The sequence below is a fragment of the Haliotis cracherodii genome, unplaced genomic scaffold (genome assembly GCF_022045235.1).
Source record: "Haliotis cracherodii isolate W230 unplaced genomic scaffold, xgHalCrac1.p SCAF_12, whole genome shotgun sequence".
In the NCBI taxonomy this organism is placed as follows: Eukaryota; Metazoa; Mollusca; class Gastropoda; order Lepetellida; family Haliotidae; genus Haliotis; species Haliotis cracherodii.
This window is the reverse complement of record NW_027266267.1, coordinates 43,781,699-43,808,291: the sequence shown is the minus strand read 5'-3', so window position 1 is coordinate 43,808,291 and position 26,593 is coordinate 43,781,699. Positions and strand designations below refer to the sequence as shown.

At 37.6% G+C, this 26,593-nt stretch overlaps 1 protein-coding gene across 2 annotated transcripts in view; it reads left to right on the top strand.

Moving 5' to 3' along the window:
- Positions 1 to 26,593, top strand: part of LOC139458446 (beta-1,3-galactosyltransferase 1-like) — a 71,959-nt gene that overhangs the window by 3,558 nt on the left and 41,808 nt on the right. The window contains exons 1-2 of one of the 2 annotated variants that reach the window (XM_071239882.1): positions 6,569 to 6,661; positions 17,132 to 17,284. The gene's annotated coding sequence lies outside the window, so the exon portion shown is untranslated. Of the gene's footprint in view, positions 1 to 6,568; positions 6,662 to 17,131; positions 17,285 to 26,593 lie in introns of those variants that run through there. The other variant, XM_071239883.1, reaches the window with a different exon arrangement.

Here is a 26,593-nt window from a genome sequence, read left to right as displayed (position 1 = left end):
GCTTACGTCGAAATATTTTAACTCCCAGTAGATTTGGAGAGGTTCCTATCCACGATGTCCTGTACTGCTTTTGTATCAAGGGACGCGAAGCGGTGACTGGACGCTTGAACTTTGGGCTCTACGGAAACGCTGGCTGTATTTCTTAGTTCGGGGGCCATCTCAGAACGGTTTTCAGCTTCAACAGCTTTTTGTGGGTTATAATAAGAACAAAATTAGGTGGATGTATGAAAGTCATTATAGAGTTGCAATAAATGTTTTTTACTCTGTTAAAAATTGATTTTGTTTTGTTTTTTCCTTTGGCCAAGCCCAAGAAAATTACATTATTTATGATTATGATTTTGTAATTAATGGAAAAAGGTAAATTTCATTTACCTTCAAATTCTTGTATTATCTCAGAAAATGTCTCGTCGCCCCATTCACTCAATATTTCATCGAAATCTCCGATGTGGAAGTCAGGGTAAATTTCCATCTGTTCCTCCATGTTGATGATTTCAAAAATAGTTCCATTAATTAATGTATACATACACGGTGATGAGACCCCAAAAATTCAGCGATGTTATGCTCATTCGACAACACTTTTTAACCAATCAGATCAGGGAACATACCTACATTTATGTTACAATATCATTTATCTGCTGATAAAGGTGTATATTATCATTTATCATTTTCCCGAGGCAAGAGAGTTAACTGACCTGATGATAACAGTGTATATCATAATTTACCTGATGATTATGGTGTATGTTATCATTTATCTGCTGATAAAGGTGTATATTATCATTTACCTGATGATAACGGTGTATATCATCACTTACCTGATGATAAAGGTGTATATTATCATTTACCTGATGATAACGGTTTATGTTATCATTTACTTGCTGAGAAAGGTGTAAATTGTCATTTACCTGATGATAAAGGTGTATACAGTCGTGCCCCGCTTATACGGACTTCAGATATCCGGAAACCTCGGTTCCCGGACGATTTTCATTCAAAACGAAATAATGACTATATAAATTTACCCGTATATCCGGAAATTCAGTTTCCGGAACCGGACGGTCATTTTCATACACAAAACACTGAAATGCAGACAAAATTGTCTCACTTATCCGGACAATACACTTCCGCTGGTGGTAATCCTTCCGCTGATGGTAATCCTTTGACTCGTGAGAAGTCAATTAACAAAGTGACACTGAGTTACGTTTGAGACGAGCTTGTTTATTGTACATGTAATCCCCAAGCACAAGTTCGTGGCTTGTATAGAGACCTTGATTAACACAGGCGATCTGGACAATTTGGATTTATTGTTTAAAATTCAAACCTCAAAATGTGGTAAAGTTCAAACTTCCATGACAGACTTCCAGTAAGAAGCTGGTTTCAGTTATACGGAAATTCGTTTATACGGAGGAATTGTGAAGTGACGCAAGTGTCCGTATAAACGAGGCACGACTGTATTATCATTTACCTGATGATAACGGTGTATATTATCATTTACCTGCTGATAAAGGTGTAAATTGTCATTTACCTGATGATAAAGGTGTATATTATCATTTACCTGATGATAACGGTGTATATTATCATTTACCCGATGATAAAGGTGTATATTATCATTTACCTGATGGGGGCACAGGTGGCGACAGCCGTCTGGGGTCGCCTCAATTCTCCCTGCAGAGTCGCGTCCAGGTTTGTCAGCACCATACCCGTGCTTGTGGGTTTCACATGAGTGGTCAGGCTTTCCTCCCACATTACGCTCACACGCTGTTATAGAACAGGAATACTGTTAAGTCGGCGTTTAACTCACTCATTCATTCATTCACTTGGTAACAAAAGTTGGCTGGTTGGTTGGTTTGTTGTTTAACGCCGCACTCAGCAATATTCCAGCAAAATGACGGCGGTCTGTAAATAATCGAGTCTGGACTAGACCATCCAGTGATTGACATCATGAGCATCGATCCACGTAATTGGGATCGATGATTTGCATTAACCAAGTCAGCGAGCCTGACCACCTGATCCCGTTAGTCGCTTCTCACGACAAGCATAGTCACCTTTTACGACAAGCATAGTCACCTTTTACGGCAAGCATAGTCACCTTTTACGACAAGCATAGTCAACTCTTATGACAACATAGTCACCTATTACGACAAGCATAGTCACCTTTTACGGCCAGCATGGGTTGCTGAAGACCTATTCTACCCCGGAATCTTCACGGGTCTCAGCACTGGTAACAAAGGTGTATCATTTACTTGATAGTTATAACAAAGGTGTATCATTTACTTGATAACAAAGGTTTATCATTTACGGTAACAAAGGTGAATGTATCATTTACCCGTTAATTAGTTTCCGGATCTTTCTAATTGTTCTCTGTATAAACAAAGTGTTATTAATCACGAATTGTGCAAAGTCACTCAACATCCGTTAAGTCGGAGATATGATTTCAATTTGTTTTCTATTTTCTCAGTTACATGGAATTAAGGACAAATAAAATTATTCATCTTACACCTTGGGGATTAAGTTAACGTTGTAATTTTATTAATAATCATGATATCAAACATTTATAAGTTAATACATGTTTGCACGTTTAGATTTTATGAACCAATACTGTTTCAGTCCGCTAATGGACATGATTTCATCCTAAACTTGATGGGCATTAAGGGTAAAGGTTGATATTTTATTTATATTCTGTGGGTTATAAATCAGTATAAGTACAACGTATTCGACCCGTGAAGATCCGGGGTAGAATAGGTCTTCAGCAACCCATGCTTGCCGTAAAAGGCGACGATGCTTGTCGTAAGAGGCGACTAACGGGATCGAGTGGTCAGGCTCGCTGACTTGGTTGATGTAAGTTATCGATCCCAATTGCGTGGTTCGATGCTCATGATATAAATAACTGGATTGTCTGGTCCAGACTCGATTATTTACAGACCTCCGTCATATATCTGAGTGCGGCGTTAAACAACAAACCAACCAACCAACCATCTCTCTCTTGAATTAGCAATATTTCCATCACCATGGAAAGAAGCTCTTATCATTCCTATTCAGAAGAAGAATACCGTGAAGAATGTACAAATTACAGACCTGTTGCGCTCACAAACTGTAGTGCAAAGATATTTGAAAAATTTATAATTAAACATGTGTACAACTATTTAATGGGCTCACTAACCTACAATCTGGATTCACGCAGGGTGTCTCAATCTCAAATCAGTTGACATATTTATATGACTTTATTGCAAAGGCTTTAGATAAATTAGAAGTTAGAGCTGTATTTTGTGACTTAAGTAACGCTTTCGATAACGTTTGGCACAAAGGAATAATTTATAAGCTACTGTCACGTATTGAAATAACCATAAACACAAATTATGTTTTTTTTAAAATATTTGTTATAAACCCCAATAACAATACTTATATGCAAACTAATTCCAAATTGACTAACACAATAACTGAACCAGCTTTACTTATCTAGCCTACTTCTGTTACGAATGTCCGACTATCACGAAACGAAAAGCAGGGCGGTCGGGTAGCCCAGTGGTTAAAGCGTTCGCTCGTCACGCCGAAGACCCGGGTTCGATTCCCGACATGGGTACAATGTGTGAAGCCCATTTCTGGTGTCCCCCGCCGTGATATTGCTGGAATATTGCTAAAAGCATACTCACTCACTCACTCACCATACTAATACTAAGTATAATAGTATTATAATATGAGAGCGGAGGGTCCGGGGTTCGATCCCCGGCCGCGTCATACAAAAAGACGTTAACAGATGGTACTTGTTGTTACCCTGTCTGGCGCTCGGCATTAAGGGGCTAAAACAAGGACTGGTCGGCTCGGAGTCAGTATACTGTGTCTGCGTGGGGTATTCATGTTAAACTGCGGCATGGTATCACAGCGGGCTAGCACTATAAATCGGCATCAGTCCGGACTAGTACAAGCAGCCACACAAACACACACACGTACATGCACGTCGCTATATAAGCGCAGTGATCTTGGTAGGACGTTAAACCCAATTTCACCTCACCTGACATTATAAACAATGCATAACGAAAAAATCTATCCTCTATTATACAACCCTTCATGAAACAAATAAATGTAAAAAGTTACCACAACCAGAGTAGAAAGCTCCCACAACGTCAGTCCATGCCTTATCTGAACATACGCGTTCTGGCTGACTGTACAAATTATTACCCTGTCCCGCCTTTTAAACTGACCCCATAATCCAGGCTAACCGTGACTTCCTCCCTTTTGTGACACCAAGTAACTCCCTAGCGATCAGCCCTACCCGGTCACGCTTCACTGAACATAACCTGGTCACATAGTATAACCTGACACTATCTAAAAAACACCCCGCAAAGCTTAATACATGTATACTAACTTAACCATACCGTAATACATCTATCAAAAGTACTTACATTTTATTAATATATACAAGGGGCGGTCGGGTAGCCTAGTGGTTAAAGGGTTCGCTCGTCACGCCTAAGACCCGGGTTCGATTCCCGACATGGGTGCAAAGTGTGAAGCCCGTTTCTGGTGTACCCCGCCGTGATATTGCTGGAATATTGCTAAAAGTGGCACCAAACCATACTCACTCACTCACTCACTCACTCACTCACTCACTCACTCTAACGCAGTTAAACGTGCCCTTTCTTTGGTTTGCTTTTCGGCGTTATGTTCCTGACGTGTCGGGTCAGCAATTTTATACAGTAGATCATCTTCCTGAGGCAAGGGAGTTAACTGACTATAAAAGTCTAGTTTCCATCCTTGCCGAACGAGGCTGGTATTATGGAGTTACAGTTTGGCTGGACTAACGAGCCTATGCATGGTCCAATCCAAATCGCGTACCGAAATCGACATCCGGTTCGTAAACAATATGGATTACATCGTGCAGTCGACTGCAGGATTTGCAGAGTGAGTGAGTGAGTGAGTGAGTGACTGCAGAGGATGTGTAACGTCAACTCGGCGTCAACAAATATTTTCCAAATCTTTTCATGTTTTTAATCAAGGTGCTCATGTGATTTGATGCATTTCGCGAGGTAAGACCCGTTTTATTGCAATGTAGATCTTCATCATCGATCATGTCGTCTTGACTGGGCGCCGCCATTTTGTTAGAAGCAAGTGCAAGTGATATGAGAGATGGAATCTGATTGGTCAAAAGGAGGGGCATAGAAGGGACATAGCTCGTAATAGCCACTGGTGGCGCTACGATCGAGCCCAGAAATTTCAGCCTAGTTCGGCAAGGTTGGAAACCAGACTTTTACACTCAGTTAACTCCCTTGCCTTTTGAAGATGACAATAGATCTGCACGTGCATTTCGTGCTACGGCACCTGATATCGTTTTTGCAAAGTGCACTTCTTTTACACAAATTGTCAAATTTTACAGCTATTTGGCTTGGTACGTGGGATATGTTTAAGTATGTTTTCATATAAACTAAATCACTTATAACAAAAAATATTAAAAACAATAGTTGGTATCGTTTCTTTTGGGCGTTAGTCTAGCTGCCATTGACGTTTTCGACATATGCGCATATCCAATATTTTTGCCAAGCTATGCTACCTATCATCAAGTTACTGATTTTAAATATTTACACATTCAATTAGGGAAGTTTTAGACTTAAAAAGTGTGAAATTTCATACATACATTGTGGTACAAATGATGAAGAGAAGATAGTGTTCACCACTCTTTATTGGCTGAGTCCTTCGTAACATTAAATATTTTCTGAAGAGTAAAATAAATATACTCTTTAGTGATAATAAAGCAAATAAATCAATTAAAGTTCTTGAAAAGTATTCAAACATATAATGTTCACCCAAAATCATCCCCAATAAAGGTTACATTTCATTTTGAAACAAGGATTTCTCCTTAAATTTAAGTCGCTACAAAATTCACATTTACGGTAAATAAACATTTTCTTTGACTGATATTTACGCAACAAAGAATAGTTATACCATTGAGGGGATTTCACAATACTTGAAAACATTATAATTACTTCCAGCATATATTTTGAGCACTCAAAGATGATTGAAAATCGAACAACACGCTCTTTGAAAAATGCAAAATGAATTATCAATAAAGTTGACGTATTTCCAAAACTTGCATTTATGACATGATAATATATTAAACAAAAAACAGTATTTCATACCTGAAGATTAATGCTCAGCCGCTAACTCTCTGCAACACACAGAAATTCTCACACATTTGACCATCGCGGGTCACTCACGCTCATCGCTGGAGGTCGCAAAACACAACAGGGAGTCATCATTATTTTGGAAACACAGTACATATACCAAAACGGCTTGATCTTTCTTGGCATAAATGAAATTAATTATTAGTTATTTTAGATTCAAATGTCATTTCAACCAAATCCTCCGGGGGCAACCAAGTGCCATCTGAAAACAGTCTATGTGAAATATTCCAGGATCAGACAGCATTTCTGTACAGATCTGTTGTATTCACCTGTGTGGACGAGCGTGTGAAGACTTCACAACGTGACCCTCGATTATATTCAGCGCAGCGATAGCAATACAGGCGATTTTCATGTTTGCGACAATCAGAGCATGGTAAGTGATGGTGGGTGTCTCTCTCACTTGTCAAACGGGTCTGGACGAGGGCGCGCTATGTCTTGCTGTTGCCTGAAAACATTGTTACACATTTTCCATTCGATGTACAAGTTTCTTTAAGGTAAATATACATCTTCAGCATTTTCAGTCTCAGAGTATAATCAGTAGCAAAACACAATGCGCATTCCATTAGGATAATGTGATTTGCAACGTCTTGAGCGATGTCCCTTGTGTCATATGCCATTTGATATTTGCAGGTTTATGGGTAGAGTCGTGTTTGTTTTCTCTTCATTTTTAGGGGCTGAGATGTTTTTTACGGCACATTTCAAATTCAGCCTATGGTCGATCCTTTTCATCGAGGCTGTGTTTTTTTTTTCAAGCAGACTGTGACTGCGGTTTTTCTTTACACAAAATTATGAGCTGTGTTGGTTCCTGTAAATGCTAATTTCACCCGGGACATTCATCGAATTCCTCGTAGCCCGTTCGTTGATAGCAACTCTAAATCTGCAAACATGTGTTCAAAGTTTAAACAATTCAAGCGTGACACTCTCCTCTGTCGCAATTCCGTATGATAAGTTTGAAATATGTGTGTGAATAATGAAATGCTTGTTTTTGAATTTGGTGTGGTGCTAATGTAGCGGCCGTAAAATTTCCGATTCCCGTGATAGGATTCGAAGCACGGACCTTCTGATCAGAGGTCGGACGCCTTGTCCACATGACCAAGGAGGCTAACCCCGTCAGCAAGCTGACAAGGCTAAGAATGTCATCATATCAATTTCACCAAAGAAAACGTTTTACTGGGCTTTCCATTTAAAGGAAATGATCCATTAAATGCTATATGACTTGTCATTAAGGATACTATATTCAAATTTTATCTTAAAAAGAAAAAAACTCTTTCGAGTTGATCAGGAGAGAGTTGGCAAATTACTACTTTCTAACTAAAGCGATAGCTTACTCTAACTGTAACTACAACAAGTTTGTGAAGTTATGGTCCAGCTGCCACAAACTATTTTTGTAACCATATCAACTCAAATACTGAATTATCCGAGTTCATATGCCCCCATGATGTATGATTCTGTTGTTGTTTTAAGAATCGCTGTATGAACATTAATATGTATGAAATGCTGTACGACATAAAAAGTGGAATAATAAAAAAAATAAAAAAATAATGTCATCCGTGGGATGACTCCACGCCCTGCCACACTATCATCAACTGACATTATTGAAGGCTCTGTCCAGGAGGTTGACGTAGGGTAAAATATTGTCCCCCTGTGTGACACGTAATCCTGTCATAATCGATGAAACTATCATCAACCAGTGTTTTTCAGCCAACTCATTGCTGAGTGTTTCTTAATATTGCCTAGTATTATGCACAACCATCAGTTGCTAAAGTGATGACGTAAATCCTGGTGGGGTATCATGCAGGAAGCAGAGGTACTGTAAGTCCCCATGATCCCCAGCGAGGTGGCCTAGCTTTGGTTACTGGTGGCCTATAGCCCGTGTTTTAAAACTGTATACATTGTATTATTATGCTCAAATATGTTTCATAAATTGTTTTTAAATATAGTATGCTCAAATGTTTCATGAATTGTTTTTAAATATTACTTTGTATAAATGACTCAATTGTTATATTAAACTTGGTTGCTGTATGATTGAAATAATGCAGATGCGACGTTAAATTTTAACTCTCACCCACTCCCCTGTCGCAAACTTTTCACTCAGTGTATAAATAAAAAGACACAAAATCCATCCACTGAAACATGCAAAAGAAGCTACATCAAAATGATACACGTATAGATTTCAAAGATATTTGCAAATATAAACTCAAAGAATAATTTTGTGAGTGAGCATAAAAAAGGACTGAAAAGTATATATGCAACCCATCACTACCATTCTCATGCGTATAGCCATTGAGAACTTTGTCAAGCTGTGGGCATTTATGAGATGCACGGTGTTAATTATGGTGCTGCTGTTTGAAAGTCCTTTTGCCGAATGATATGAGATTTGTGTTTGTATTTCGTTGTTGGGATCGTTAAGCTCTGGTGGGCCTTTTAGAGTATTGTAGCTTTGACAAATAACGCGGATGTCGGCTTGACGAGCGAACCCTTTAACCAATAGTCTACCCGACCGCCCCTTATATTTATAGAATAGATGGGTAAAATTTAAAAAATACAACAGTCATAAATTGTTGAGTGCAGTGTTAAACAACCAACCAACCAACCAACCAACATATTTTACAATTCTTAGTGATCTAAATGGCTGAATTTGGTATAAACAGGCTTGTTTTCTTCAGGTGAACTGCCGTCAAGTTATAATTTAATTTTTGGAACGCTTCAAGTGTTGGCTTGGCACACGATATCCTAACGTGTTTGGGAGTGTTTACTAATTCTACATAAACACGCAGTACGTTCATCGCTGAACGACCAAAACTGAGTTGTTTGCCTCAGTTTGGCCTGCTTTCATTTCTCATTGTCGAATCAATGTAAGCTTTTAACCAGGGAGACTGAATAGCTCTATAAATATAGGCTACTTCCCTCTCCTGTTTAGGAAAGAATTGAATGTTCCTATCGGGAGAGACATAATATTGTTTGTCGAACCGATTTCGCCCCAGGGTTCGCACTGATTCGCCCTGCATACAGTGTAATACATTCTTCGTAAGCACTAGTGGAGGGAGAAGAGGTTACACTGCATAAGTACGCTTTCAATTTACGAGTGAGGTCAAACCGAAACCCAAATAATCCTAGCGTTCTTGGCTGTCGGATAGATTAACAGTAAAATATTCAATGGCAGTCTACAGTAAAATACGTTTATAACGAACACGCTTATAACGAACTGGTGGATATCACGAACTTAATTTTTGGTCCTTGACATTTGCTGTACAGATGCTGTATATATGCTTATAACGAACTACGGTTATAATGAACTACAATGAGTGGTCCATTTGAGTTCGTTATAACCGTAGTTTACTGTTTTCCAAGGTCGCTTTTCTCCATTAGCCTGAAATACCTTTGGGTGACGTCACGGTGTTCTCCCAGTTGTCAGAGGGTTTTAAGTCACGCATCATGCCGTGGTTGAGTTTATTACTAATAGCTGTTACCCATAAGAAAAATGGGCTTGTCCCATTCATACCCCAGTGGCCAGATTCTGTACTATATAATTAAGAAGAAAGAGTTAGATGTATACAACATTTTTTTTTAACTTAACGTGCACTACCCAAACAGTATAGATATCGCTTGATCTCACACAAGCGACATCTCCAGTGGGTGCCTGTTTTGGATAATGAATGGGGTATCTGACAATTGGGGTGTCTGGCAAATGGGGTATCGCCGAGGTCACATCCCCGACACAACGAGCGCTGGTAATTGAGAGTATACAGGCTGTTGAAAGTTGCAGTGCAGTTCAACGTCAAAGGGGTGTTCATCCGATAAAAGGAGCGGTCGGGTAGCCCAGTGGTTAAAGCGTCGAAGATCCGGGTTCGATTCCCGACATGGGTACAATGTGTGAAGCCCATTTCTGGTGTCCCCCGCCGTGATAGTGCTGGAATATTGCTAAAAGCGGCGTGAAATCAAACGCACTCACTCACTCATCAGATAATAATGTTTGACAAGTGCAATATGACTCTTAGCCATTCTGGCTTGCAGCCCCAATTATGTAAAATTGTTGATAACGTGATGCGCCCAGCTCATGTATATTACTGCATGTTTGTTCAAACTACAGAACACATCATCCTCATTCGTAAAATAAACTGATCCACCTGGAATATGGCAACGTCATTAAGCAACATATTGCATCAATATGATCGGCTCTCTCTCTCTCCCTCTCGCTGACATTTCAAATGTTTCATTCTTATGAGCAATAAGATACAGTAAACTACGGTTATAACGAACTCAAATGGACCACTAATTTTTGTTCGTTATAACCGTAGTTCGTTATAAGCATATATACAACATCTATACAGCAAATGTCAAGGACCAAAAATTACGTTCGTAATATCCGTCAGTTCGTTATAAGCGTGTTCGTTTTAAACGTATTTTACTGTACTGAGGTTGCGTTCCCATGGTAATCAATAATGTAATTATATATGTTATATCACTGCAAACACGTCGTGTTTTTTTTTCGAAAATGGGCATTGGACGGAAAACGACTAAAAATTAATTAAAATTAATTAACTGGTGTGCGTCCAGAAAGTGTCCAGAAAAGCGTCGAGCTTTTCAAGCGTAAAATAGACGGAAAACGATCCTTTTTGTTCCGCCTTGTACAATTGTCAACGACCAATCACATTGCGCCGGTTTCTCCACGCACGTGATGCCCAAGGCATCCTTTGGGAAGCAGTGGGTTTCGTATTTCTGCTCAACTCCCTCTTCCATTCTGCCGACATCTTCTAAAAATGTTAATTGTATTTTTCATAAGGTAAGACGACACCTTCATAAAGCTTCCATACTGCCGACACCTTCTAAAAGTGTTAATTGTATTCTTGAATGATAAGGTAAGACGGCCAGACCACGTTGTACCTCGACCACAATCCACATGCCTCCTGTGCAGTCGTCCGGATGACTAACTCTTGGCCTCGAAAGACAGGAGCCCCAGTGAAATTGGAGATTCAATGTTGTTGTTGCTTTAAGTATTTAAGAGGTCGCCTTCTGCCTTAGCAATTTCGACTGACCTGTCCCTCTTTGGGACTCCCGTGTGTGAGTAGGGTACACATATCTATTGTGAGTTCGGTATTCACAGAATTTCTGTTTTTGTATGGATTGATATATTTTCGTATATTGACATAATTTCATTTTTATCTTTGGCTGCTCTGTTTATATACGTTCAAGTAGCTGTCCATCTCTCAGAAATAGAGTTAGTTTGGCCTTCGCTATTGCATCTCGTGGCTTTAGGAGATCTATGACAGATAGCGGATCTAACTGCAATTCTTGTTTTAACCTAGCCCGGGCTGGGGCGTGGTCTTCACATTTCAGTAACACGTGAGCAATGGATTCAGGTTGATTGTAAGATTGGTGAGATTCAAATTCAAAAGTATCTATTTAGGAGATAAACATACTGTGATTTCAATGTAGAGCTAGGTTACCTGTAGATTTAACCGCGCTAAATTTAACATTTAAAACCTCACGCTGCGCGTTCGGTTCCAAATTCAATTTAGCGGGGTTAAATCTACAGGTAACCTAGCTCTACATTGAAATCACAGTATGTTTATCTCCATTCTACCATGACTAAATAAAACGCGAACTCTTCGGTGTTAGGAAATATACTGAGTGAAGCGGCATGGGTTGAGTTCAGTGTTTTGAGTGGGTTATCGATCTGAATAACGGAATCGCCGAACAAAATATGGTGATGTATATACTCAAGCAGTTTGTTTACACCGTAATACTTCACTCGAACATATGACAAGGCATTGAAAGCATATATAACCACAGCAACTTGGTAAGCTAACATGAGGTGGGCATCCCTAAAGAAAACAAAGCAAGCTTTGCAAGGCTTTCGCTCCACATCGCGCGTCACCATTATGACGTCATATCGCTCATTGTGACGCAAAAGATATGACATCACAATCGTATATCGAAAAGCGCCAAAATTCCAAGCTCTCTGTTGTCTCCAAAACGTAAATACATTCCCTTTGTTGATTTCTGTCGTGTTTTTCTGCACGAAATGTATTGCCACACATCCTTTGAATATTGTAGTCACCGCATCTGCGCATTTTGAAATCTGTAATTTTAGATATAATTATTTAAATATGCCTACGGACAATGACTGAAAATAGTACTATTCTATGAATATTAGCTTCCGCGGTGATGCGGCCGTCAAACCAGCTGTTTCAATCAGAGGGGGTTTATTGTGATTTAATAGCCTCTGACTGACCAATCAGAATCGAGTAAATTCCAAATTCATGGTAGAATGTATAATATTTGGCGAGGAACTAGATAAAGCTCGTTACAGAAGACTAATTTTCCATGGAAGTGAAAAGCACGGCAACCGTCTAAACTTGAAGGTGTCCTGAAAGTTTTATACTGAGAGAGTGCTTTATAAACATTGCGTGTAATAACTGCATGGTCTGGTGACGAAAGGACGTGAAGATGCCAATCAGCTGAGGCCGTCCTTTGTCAAATCGTGGGTTGTAAAAACCCTCAGAACTACGCTTTCTAAAAGATCAAGGACCTTGACTTATCCCTTAGTGTAACCAGAGCATTACAAAGACAGGCCTTATATTTCCCGATGGCATAGTAACATCTCCACCTGGAGTTGCAATTATTTGCCACTAAAAGCCTGTACCTGGTCAGTCAAAAGCAATAAAACTTGTGTTTTACAATTAAGCATTAATCATAGTCACGATGTATAATAACCTGCCATGTGTTAGAATAAGTTAGGGTCCCAAGTCAGACCACGATTAAGGCAATGAAATACTAATATTTACTAAACCAAATACATAAGGAGCCTTGCTTCAAGCGGTGAATTAAGTCAGATATAGCTAACCTTGCCTATTGAACATTATAGACTGTACAAATGGTAAACGTGTGAGACCTGCATCACTTCGGGCTTTCCTCCCACATTTAGCTGACACGCCACGATATAACTGGAATACTGTTAAAATCGGCGTTAAACCCAACTCACTTACTCACTGTGCATAGACATCCATTGATTTCAACGTGCAATTTTCGGTTGACTGAAAGATTTGTAAAACACGTGTTGCTCCAACTGGGAGTCGACAGGTATTTTGCAAATCTTTTCATGTTCTCCAGTGATTTGATGCACTGAAATAGTGATTTGATGTACTGAAATAGTGATTTGATGCACTACAGCCGTGGTGAACAGGTAACACTGCTCATAAACTGACATGCATGGTTTGCTCGCTGTTGCGTCTGTATGTCACTAATAGTTCTCTCGTTTCTGTTTTAATGTTTCGTCGTGCATTCCGCTTCTCCATTTATCTTGTATACATGAAACCACGATAACAAACATGACTGCAACTTCGGGGCGTGAGAAAGTGACGGAAGTTGGTTGGTTGGTTGGTTGGTTTGTTGTTTAACGCCGCACTCAGCAATATTCCAGCTATATGTAAATAATCGAGTATGGACCAGACAATCCAGTGATTGAAATCATGAGCATCGATCCACGCAATTGGGATCGATAACATGTATCAACCAAGTCAGCCAGCCTGACCACCCGATCCCTTTAGTCGCCTTTTGCGACAAGCATAGTCACCTTTTACGGCAAGCATGGGTTGCTGAAGACCTATTCTACCCCGGAATCCTCACGGGTCAGTGACGGAAGTGACGTTAAAAGTAAGGCACTGCTGGCAGCATATCGCCGCTATGAAATGGGGGTATGCCGGAGTGTCCCAGGGTGTCCTATACCAATTTCCGACCTCGTCCATGATCAAATCCTTGAAGGGTTTGCTTGTACCAACGCCGTCAAAAGTTAGGCACCGCTTGCGGGACATCGCCGCTACGAAATTGGCGTGTGCCGGATTGTCCTAGGGTGTTCTATACCCATTTCCGACCTCGTCCATAATCGAATCCCCAAATGGTTTGCTTGTACCAACGCCGTCAAAAGTTAGGCACCGCTTGCAGGACATCGCCGCTACGAAATTTGCGTGTGCCGGAGCGTCCTTGGGTGTTCCTAACCCATTCAGACCTCGTCCATAATCGAGTCCCCAAATGGTTTGCTTGTACCAAAGCCAGAGCTACAGAGAAGCTGCGTATTTGCGTAAAATACCCCTGAAATATTCAAAACCCAATTACTTTCAATTTACTTGCGTACAGAAACGTATGCATGAAATGAAAAACTCAAATGTATAAAAACAACACGCGGAAATATCCAATGAAGCTTTTTCAGCATGCGTACAATGGAGCTAATTTCCGAAACACAATTACGAGCTAATTTACTTTCCGAGTCAAGCCTATAGTAAGAACCCTTACATACATCTGAAACATTTATTTTTTTTGAAATCTCTCAACTCATTTTGGGAAAAACCCAAAAGAATGATGAATAGATGAGTGAAAAGATATTGGTTATCCAATGAAAAATATAATAACCCAATTAAAATAGAAATCTTCGAGTAAAAACTCAATTGCTCAAAAAGTTATCTGGAGCTCTGCAACGCCGTCAAAAGATAGTCACCTGCGTACTTCGCTTATAGAAAAAGAAAATATAATATCATACACACAAAACTGAGATACATGTGCAGTAAGTTGAATTATGATTTATATAGAATTGGTAAAAGATTTGTGTAAAGAACTGTTCATTCAACAATGTATCTCTCTCTGTGTCTCTGTCTGTCTGTCTGTCTGTCTGTCTCTCTCTCTCTCTCTCTCTCTCTCTCTCTCTCTCTCATCTATAGTGTTGTATGCATATATATTGAATTTGAAATTGTGATTTTTTTGTAAATACCAGGGAGAGGGCATTCTAAGTTGGAAGAACTTGTCCCCCAATCCCGTTCACTCCTTGTGAATAAATATGTTTAAATCAAAGATAGTCACCGCTTGCAGGATATAGCCGCTACGAAAATGGCTTGTGCCGGAACCATACACACACCCATGTCAGACCTCAACCATGTCCTCAAATGCGTTGCTTGTACCAGTGCCGTTGATGTGAGCTGTCCGCGAAAAAGCTCGCATGTATAGCACGGCAAATTTCAGCACGGAGGTACACGTTCCGCGAGGTCATGTATGCAAATATATGCAGATGTATGCAAATGTGGAACGTCCAGTTTGGGCATGTAATTTTAAATAATTGAATTTGACATTACGCCTTTTAACTGCTTTTTCCTGGATTGAATTTTACGTTAAAACATAACCATGCGGCTTACTATGTAGTATTCTGTTACACTGCCATTTGACTATACATCATACAATTAGCCATCTTCCCTGGGCAACCGCCTCCGTGGTGTAATGGTAGAGCGTCCGCCCGGAGAGTGGAAGGTCCGGGGTTCGATCCCAAGCCGCGTCATACCAAAAGACGTGAAAAGATGGTACTTGTTGTTACCCTGTCTGGCGCTCAGCATTAAGGTACTAAAACAAGGACTGGTCGCCTCGGAGTCAGTATACCGTGTCTAAGTGGGGTATTCATGTTAAACTGCGGCATGGTATCTCAGTGTGCTAGCACTATAAATCGGCATCAGTCCGGACTAGTACAAGCAGCCAAACACACACATACACGTGCATGCTCGTCGCTATATAAGTGCAATAATCTTGGACGCGACGTTAAACCCCAATTCACCTCACCACACCTCTTCCCTGGGCAAGGGAGTTAACTGACTATAAAAGTCCAGTTTCCGCCCTTGCCGAACTAGGGTGGAATTATGGAGTTACATTTTGGCTGGACTAACGAGTCTATGCATAGTCCAATCAAAATCGCGTAACGAAATCGACATCCGGTTCGTAAACTATCGTGCAGATTTCGGTCGATTTCAGGATTTGAAAAGTATGTGGGCCACAAATTCGGCGTCAACAGATATTTTCCAAATCTTTTCATGTTTTTAATAAAGGTGCTCACGTGATTTCATGCCCTTCGCGATGCAAGACCCGTTTTATTGCAATATAGATCTTGATTATCGATCAGATCGTCTTGACTCGGCGCCGACGTTTAGTTTGTAGCAAATGCAAATGATATGAGAGATGGAATCTGATTGGTCAATAGGAGGGCCACAGAAGGGACCTAACCTAGCGACTGGTGGCGCTACGATCGTACCAGAAATTCTAGTTCGGCAAGGGTGGAAACTGGACTTTTATAGTCAGTCTCAGGTCTACAGCAACCCATGCATCAACCAAGTCAGCGAGACTGACCACCCGATCCCGTTAGTCGCCTCTTACGACAAGCACAGTCGCCTTTTACGGGAAGCATGGGTTGTTGAAGACCTGTTTTAACCCGGATCTTCACGGGTCTAATCATCTGATGATTGTATTTCGGGCAAGTGGCCTTTATACTGAAATAACTCGTGTCTCGCGACTGCAGTCACTCGCGTAGACAAGCAGTGATCTCGCTTGTATCAATGTACGTTGGAAACAACTCCGGATGTGATGAATGGGCGGCTGTAGCGTCCCCAGTGGTTAACGTCACAGTGTGGTAAAACCAGTTCGGAACCGATCCCGTTATACAAGCTTCTTCCCACTGCGTGACACCTTCGTTACCCTTACGGTATTATCGCTGCCACCAAAGTGCAAGCGGCCATTGCAAGAATCTTGGTTTGTTTTTTGTTTAATGCCGCCCTCAGCAATATTACAGCTCTATGGCGGTGGTCTGTAATTAATCGAGTCTAGACCAGACAATCCAGTGATTAATATCATGAGCATAGATCCGCGCAATTGGAATCGATGACATGCATCAACCAATCAGCGAGTCTGACCATCCGATCCCGTTAGTCGCCTTTTACGACAAGAATAGTTGCCTTTTACGGCAAGCATGGGTTGCTGAAGACCTATTCTACCCCGGATCTTCACGAAAATAATAATGCAACATGACGTTGAGGAGATCACTCATGTTTAAAGTTATACCCAATTAATATTAACATCCATAAGTTCTTTACGTCAGGAGCTGACCTGTTTATCTGTTTACTCTTTTCTCAAGAGTTATATTTGTTTACATTTCTCAGTTGCAGAGGGGCGTCACTTCATTTACAGAAGCGGGTCACGTGTCAGGTGAAAAGACTTGTTGGGCAGCTTCAGCAACATCAAACAGATGAACTATTTCAGTTTCTGAATGAACGTCGTCAGTCTGGTTGCCGTACACGTTGATAACGATCAAGGTAGGGCACACTAGTTAACTCTATTTGGCTTAGGTTGTGGAAAGTTGTAATGTTTTTTGTATTTACTAGCTAGCAGACATTATGACTGTCAACGTTGGTCGTTGAAACAACGATTATTATCGCACCTTCGTCAACGTTGAACATTGTAAACAACGATAATTGTCGCAATGTGTTTGTTGAACGTTGAAAACAACGATGATTATCGCAATGTGTTTGTTTAACGTTGAAAACAACTATAATTGTCGCAATGTGTTTGTTGAACATTGTAAACAACGATAATTGTCGCAATGTGTTTGTTGAACGTTGAAAACAACGATAATTGTCGCGATGTGCTGAACATTGAAATATGCGTTAATTGTAGTGATATATTGAAAGTTGAAATAAAAAGTATGAGAATCTGTACTTTACAAAGAAAGTGTTATCCCAAATATAACATTTGTTATAAATGTAATTGTTTTGATATATTGAATGTTGAAATAAACGTTAAGTGTAGTGATATATTAAACGTTGACATATACGTTAATTATAGTGACGCATTGGACGTTGAAATAAACGTTAATTGCAGTGATATAATTAAATTTGAAATAAACGTTAATTTTAGTGATATATTGAACGTTGAAATAAACGTTAATTTTAGTGATATATTGAACTTTGAAATAAACGTTAATTTTAGTGATATATTCAACGTTCAAACAAACGTTAATTATAGTGATATATTGAACGTTGAAATAAACGTTAATGATAGTGATATATTGAACGTTGAAATAAACGGTAATTGCAGTGATATATTGAACAGATTCTGCAAATCCTTTTTGAAAGTAAATAAGTTCACCAATAACAACATGGTTCTAGGAGAGTGTCGTAGGGTCCCCCTACAGTATAACTACATGTCAAGAGCAGTCAAGTACTGGTGCAGACTAATTCAGATGGAACAACACAGGCTACCAATCCAAGCTTATTATATCCTAAAATCTCTTGATGATAATGGTAAAATTACATGGGCATCACATATTAGAATGATTTTATTCCAGTTTGGATTTGGTTTGGTTTGGCTAAGCCAAGACATTTGTAATATTCAACATTCATGACAGATTTTAAACGAAGATTTTACAACTGCCTCACTCAATATTGGCACTTTTCCCTGACATCATCAACGAAATGCAATTACTACTCACAGTTCAAGTCATTACTAAATGTGGAATCATATATTACTTGTGATATGTCTTCTTACCAACGTAGACTTATAGCCATATTCCGGTGTAATAATTTCAGACTTGCTGTTGAACTGGGGCGTCACAACAACATCCCATATAATGAAGGTGTCTGCACTTTCTGTTTTTCAAAGGGACATAACCATGTTGAAGATGACTTCCATGTTCTTATGATTTGTGACCAGTATTCGAGAGCAGGAAGAAACTCTTTTCCCAAGCGTCTCGTTACCCCTCCCTCTATTGAGAATTTTATAAGACTTATGTCAGCTGAAAACGAACAAATTTTATAATAAAAAGCTAAGGTAAATTTCGCTTCCAAGTCATGAACATTCGAACGGAAACATAACGTTGAACGGTAAATCATGATTAAATCAGCATGCAAATATATATAAGGTATATTTCCATTGTATTATGGGCCGGTGGCCTGAAAGACCGAATAAATTTGTCTGTCTGTCTGTCTGTCTGTCTGTCTATATTGAAATTTGAAATAAACGTTAATTATAGTGATATATTGAATGTTGAAATAAACGTTAATTGTAGTGATATATTGAACGTTGAAATAAACGTTAAGTGTAGTGATATATTGAACGTTGAAATAAACGTTAAGTGTAATGAAATATTGAACGTTGAAATAAACGTTAATCGTAGTGAAATATTGAACGTTGAAATAAACGTTAATTGTAGTGAAATATTGAACGTTGAAATAAACGTTAAGTGTAGTATTATATTGAACGTTGAATTAGACGTTAATTGTAGTGATATATTGAACTTTGAAATCAACGTTAATTGTAGTGAAATATTGAACGTTGAAATAAACGTTAATTGTAGTGAAATATTGAACGTTGAAATAAACGTTAAATGTAGTGATATATTGAACGTTGAAATAAACGTTAATTACAGTGATATATTGAACGTTGAAATAAACGTTAAGTGTAGTGAAATATTGAACGTTGAATTAGATGTTAATTGTAGTGAAATATTGAACGTTGAAATAAACGTTAAATGTAGTGATATATTGAACGTTGAAATAAACGTTAATTACAGTGATATATTGAACGTTGAAATAAACGTTAAGTGTAGTGAAATATTGAACGTTGAATTAGATGTTAATTGTAGTGATATATTGAACTTTGAAATAGACGTTAATTGTAATAAAATATTGAACGTTGAAATAAACGTTAATTGTAGTGAAATAGTGAACGTTGTAATAAACGTTAATTGTAGTGATATATTGAACGTTGAAATAAACGTTAATTGTAGTGATATATTGAACGTTGAAATAAACGTTAATGATAGTGATTTATTGAACTTTGAAATAAACGTTAATGATAGTGATATATTGAACGTTGAAATAAACGTTAATTGTAGTGAAATAGTGAACGTTGTAATAAAAGTTAATTGTAGTGATATATTGAACGTTGAAATAAACGTTAATTGTAGTGATTTATTGAACGTTGAAATAAACGTTAATTGTAGTGATATATTGAACGTTGAAATAAACGTTAATTGTAGTGATATATTGAACGTTGAAATAAACGTTAAGTGTAGTGATATATTGAACGTTGAAATAAACGTTAATTGTAGTGATATATTGAACGTTGAAATAAACGTTAATTGTAGTGATATATTGAACGTTGAAATAAACGTTAAGTGTAGTGATATATTGAACGTTGAAATAAACGTTAATGATAGTGATATATTGAACGTTGAAATAAACGTTAAGTGTAGTGATATATTGAACGTTGAAATAAACGTTAATTGTAGTGATATATTGAACGTTGAAATAAACGTTAAGTGTAGTGATATATTGAACGTTGAAATAAACGTTAAATGTAGTGATATATTGAACGTTGAAATAAACGTTAAGTGTAGTGATATATTGAACGTTGAAATAAACGTTAAATGTAGTGATATATTGAACGTTGAAATAAACGTTAAGTGTAGTGATATATTGAACGTTGAAATAAACGTTAATTGTAGTGAAATATTGAATGATGAAATAAACGTTAATTGTAGTGATATATTGAACGTTGAAATAAACGTTAAGTGTAGTGATATATCGAACGTTGAAATAAACGTTAATTGTAGTGATATATCGAACGTTGAAATAAACGTTAATTGTAGAGATATATTGAACGTTGAAATAAACGTTAATTGTAGTGATATATTGAACGTTGAAATAAACGTTAATTGTAGTGATATATTGAACGTTGAAATAAACGTTAAGTGTAGTGATATATTGAACGTTGAAATAAACGTTAATTGTAGTGATATATTGAACGTTGAAATAAACGTTAATTGTAGTGATATATTGAACGTTGAAATAGACGTTAATTGTAGTGATATATTGAACGTTGAAATAAACGTTAATTGTAGCGATATATTGAACGTTGAAATAAACGTTAATTGTAGTGATATATTGAACGTTAAAATAAACGTTAATTGTAGTGATATATTGAACATTGAAATAAACGTTAATTGTAGTGATATATTGAACGTTGAAATAAACGTTAATGATAGTGATATATTGAACGTTGAAATAAACGTTAAGTGTAGTGATATATTGAACGTTGAAATAAACGTTAATTGTAGTGATATATTGAACGTTGAAATAAACGTTAATTGTAGTGATATATTGAACGTTGAAATAAACGTTAAGTGTAGTGATATATTGAACGTTGAAATAAACGTTAATTGTAGTGAAATATTGAATGTTGAAATAAACGTTAATTGTAGTGATATATTGAACGTTGAAATAAACGTTAATTGTAGTGATATATTGAACGTTGAAATAAACGTTAAGTGTAGTGATATATTGAACGTTGAAATAAACGTTAATTGTAGTGATATATTGAACGTTGAAATAAACGTTAAGTGTAGTGATATATTGAACGTTGAAATAAACGTTAAATGTAGTAATATATTGAACGTTGAAATAAACGTTAAGTGTAGTGATATATTGAACGTTGAAATAAACGTTAATTGTAGTGAAATATTGAATGTTGAAATAAACGTTAATTGTAGTGATATATTGAACGTTGAAATAAACGTTAAGTGTAGTGATATATCGAACGTTGAAATAAACGTTAATTGTAGTGATATATTGAACGTTGAAATAAACGTTAAGTGTAGTGATATATCGAACGTTGAAATAAACGTTAATTGTAGTGATATATTGAACGTTGAAATAAACGTTAATTGTAGAGATATATTGAACGTTGAAATAAACGTTAATTGTAGTGATATATTGAACGTTGAAATAAACGTTAATTGTAGTGATATATTGAACGTTGAAATAAACGTTAAGTGTAGTGATATATTGAACGTTGAAATAAACGTTAATTGTAGTGATATATTGAACGTTGAAATAAACGTTAATTGTAGAGATATATTGAACGTTGAAATAAACGTTAATTGTAGTGATATATTGAACGTTGAAATAAACGTTAATTGTAGTGATATATTGAACGTTGAAATAAACGTTAAGTGTAGTGATATATTGAACGTTGAAATAAACGTTAATTGTAGTGATATATTGAACGTTGAAATAAACGTTAATTGTAGAGATATATTGAACGTTAAAATAAACGTTAATTGTAATGAAATATTGAACGTTGAAATAAACGTTAATTGTAGTGATATATTGAACGTTGAAATAAACGTTAATTGTAGAGATATATTGAACGTTGAAATAAACGTTAATTGTAGTGATATATTGAACGTTGAAATAAACGTTAATTGTAGTGATATATTGAACGTTGAAATAAACGTTAATGATAGTGATATATTGAACGTTGAAATAAACGTTAATGATAGTGATATATTGAACTTTGAAATAGATGTTAATTGTAGTGGGGGGCGGCAGAATAGGATACAAGTCCCTAGGCCACGCTCACCGATCTCCTGATCCAAATGGGAGAGATTTGGGGGAGAATGAACTTTTCGATAATTTCTCAGTGATAAATGTTTTCCTGCTTTGTTTTTGGTTCAGTTATTAATGACGTCATTTGATTCCTTAGAAGTTACGGCGGCACTACTTTTCATTCATTCACAAATCTACAACCAGAGTGAGTGAGTGAGTATTTTTTTTTACGCCGCTTTTAGCAATATTCCAGCAATATCACGGCGGGGGACACCAAAAATGGGCTATACACAATGTACCCATGTCGGGAATCGAACCCGGGTCTTCGGCGTGACGAGCGAACGCTTTAACCACTAGGCTACCCGACCGCCCCTCTACAACCAGAAACACGATCACTACGCCCATAGCCGTTACCTGGGTTAAACGTGATCGCATGTGTATTATGAGATTCAGTACTGATAGATAATATATTAGATAGCAAACTTTGCTTTTGTATTAATCTTTTGTCGTGTTTATGCAAACGATACAGGCACATAGATCTTGACATCGGCAGAATGTAAGCAGTCAATTCAGGATGGCTTCGCTCGTCTCCGTCAAAAGTTAAAAAAGCCAATCCAATTAGTCGATGATTTATGTGACGTGTATGTATGAATTTGTACCCCCGCTACGAAGTGGGGGAGTTATATCCCTTGCTTCGTTCTTTTCAACTTAGTGCATAGTATTAAAGAAGTTGTTATCCATAAAATTGTGTCTACCTTGTCATCCGTCAACTTCTAAGTAATAGTCTGGTCATTTTGGTCGAAATAAATGGCCAACCTCAAGAAAATTGCAACAGATTTAATTCATACTTTATGTTATTTGGTAGCATGTCAGCTTTCAGGAAAAAAAAGTCTACCAAAATCAATTCATGGGAATGACCTTTCTCAAGGTCACAAGATATAGGCCTATATGATTCGTATTTTTGTATTCTTGGATATTTGTAGGAAGAAAGAGATTCAAATTTATTATAGTTTTCTTTCTGATATAACTATTTTAAAGAACTATCTGGGTAACTTTTATTTACTTTATAAAAAAATATCACAGGGACAATTTAATTCATTATAATAGTTCAAGGTCAAATAGAGGACATATATGAAGAGTGGCCGAGAAGTTAAATGTCGCCATAGAATTTCAAATATTAGAATGAAGTTATAGATATTATATTCAAATGTAAGATAATCACACTTCATATATCATTTTGAGAACTTAATGTACTAATTGTGAAAGAAATCACCTAATTGTGTGTGTGTGAGTGTGTGGGTGTGGGGGGAGGCAGTCATACATAGCCATTAATAATTGTAGCCAGTGACAGTCTGAGGTAACAATGAGCAAGCCTCCAAGCCTCCGAATGAAATATTTGCTATTTTATGTTATTTGGATGCAAGTTTTGACGTTTATATAATTCAAAAGACAATGGATGATTTTGATAAGTCAAGTGTCCTTCAATACAAGTTTTACAATTTCGTACAAGTAATACTATTTTGTCCGTAGAAACGGGTCGTGGCAGAATGTTCCTTTGATTGAGACTTTGCCCGAATTGTGACTCGCGTACAAGGGGAAATGAATATCATATGTTCCAGTGTACTTGTTTTAGATTTGAAGGAAAATTATTACCGAACTATCGTCGTATAAATCCCAACTTTTATAAACCCCGATGCTTATTCACAACTACTGATAGTTGAATACTCATCCGTTTAAGTAAGTATATTGGTTGCATATTTCAGAAGTTAATTTTGTTGTTGTTGTATAATGCCGCACTCAGCAATATTCCAGCTATATAACGGCGGCCAGTAAATAATCGAGTCTGGACCAGACAATCCAGTGATTGACATCATGAGCAGCGATCCACGCAATTGGGATCGATGACATGCATCAACCAAGTCAGCGAGTCTGACCACCCGATCCCGTTAGTAGTCGCCTTTAACGACAAGCACAGTCGCCTTTTACGGCAAGTATATATGATACTGTGATGTTGTTGTGCTAGATGTAAATAATATAACGTAGCTGTAGTTTCGAAAGATAATCCAGTAATAAAACACTTACAGAACAATAATCATCTTTAATGTCAATTATATCATGTATGCTATTTCTCATATCACTTTAATACATTGTAATTTGTATGTGTATCATGTTTGGGAGAGGCATTCAGATAAGCAAAATTTGCTTGTTTGCCAATCCTTCCACTTTATGGAAATAAATATGTTAATATCATAAAGAACTTGAACTTGGTAACGCATGGGTAGTTGGCCGACTATAATCTATTCTGGTGAAAAGGGCCCCGGCGAAACTCATGTCAGCCGGTTATCTAGTGCTGTCGCTGATATGCTGAGTGAACACAGGCTATACTGACTATAGATTCATTTATTTTAGTGAGCGAATCTATTTAATTTGAGTATAAGTAGAAGATAATCATAGACTATCGTATAGCATAGCAATATGGCAAACGCTCAAGTGAGTGAGTGAGTATGGCTTTACGCCGCTTTTAGCAATATTCCAGTTATATGAAGGCGGGGGGCACCTGAGTGAGTGAGTTGGGTTTGACGCCGCTTTTGACATTATTCAAGTTATATCGCGGCGTTTCAGCTTAATGTGGGAGGAAAGCCCGAAGTGATGCAGGTCTCAGACGTTTACCTCTTCGGTGAAACCCACGAGCACGGGTATGGTGCTGACAAACCTAGAAACGTAATCGGGGCGGTAGCGAGTACAAAGATTTGATTTTAATGAGATTGCCCCGAGGGACACCAGAAACGGGCTTCACGCATTGCACCTATGTGGGGAATCAAACCCGGGCCTTCGGCGAATAAACACACAAGTGCCTCGCTGTATCCCAAACAATCTTTGGGGACAGTATTTGGTCTACTCCTGCTACAAATTTAGTTTCAAGTCAAGAAACGGAGACAGAATCCACTGGCGCTGTTGTCTGAGATCATGCCGTTCCAGAATGGTAGTCGTAATTCGGAAAGAAGAAAAATGTCTTACAGCATCCTGCCAAAAGAGAGTAAAGTTGTTTAAATTCCTATATATTTCAAGTAATTACATCTGCATTTGCTGAATTTTCCTGGTTCCGTTTTTCACCAATTTCCCAGACAAAAAAAAGTTACAAGCTGGTTAAAAGAGTTAATTTTGTGACTTTAAACAGTAAAACAAATGCACTCAAGACGAGAAATGTCAATATCGGGTGTTTAAGAAATAGGTAACTTGTTCCGATATCAATATTGTCAAGATTGGTTGTAAAACGTAATGAATTTAGTGAATTGCAAATTACGTACGCATTACGCAAATGATTATACATCATGTCACTCATGGGCTTCCATACATTTTTTATTTTATCAAGGAGGGTCCACTTTTCCATATAATTTTTCACATAATTATGTTTCTAATAATTGTAACAATGTTGGATGAATTTATAAAAGACAGGAATATGGTTATCGGTCGTGTTTAACACACATGTTCTCTGCTGGTGCGGCCGTAGTTTCATAGCATACGACGCTACACAATTTATGGTTGATGGGCATGTTAGAAATATATTGGAAGCCAACTGCTATTATTTTCATCATTATTAATTACATTTTTAAATAAATGTGTATTTGTCAACTTACCATGAAATAATACGGCTCCGTTATCGTTGTTTTTTTCTGAATATTTTCCAAGGCACAAGCAGGATCACTACGAATTATCTCCCTTTGCGAGCTCTTCTTGATGTACTGCGACCCGTAGATGCCATATTCTCCTCGTTGGTTTTTATCTTTTTTGATGCGGGAATTAACCATTTTCCCGAAGGTTGATTTTGGTAGACTTTTTAATACAAACTCAAATACATTCAATTAAAAGGAAACAGTCGTAAACTATTCTGTTGCAATTTTCTTGAGGTTAAATTACAGAATGACCAGACTATAATGCCTATCAAACAATTTAGTGCATAGTGGTAGCAAGGGGGACAAGTTTTCTCAGAGACCAATGAAGTTTGAACGAAAGTTTGAATGCTTATCCAAGAGATACTTGTCAAGACTGAGTTCGAAAATTGGTAGGGCTGTAACGAAGACACTATGAGGTGAATACGATACATATCACGAATAAAGGGTAATACTAATATATATTCCCGAATACAATAACACGTCAGCGGTTCATGTATCATTTATGATAGTCAGTGCAACAATAGCAAAATAAATTATTTGATGAGGTTTGGTCATGTTGACA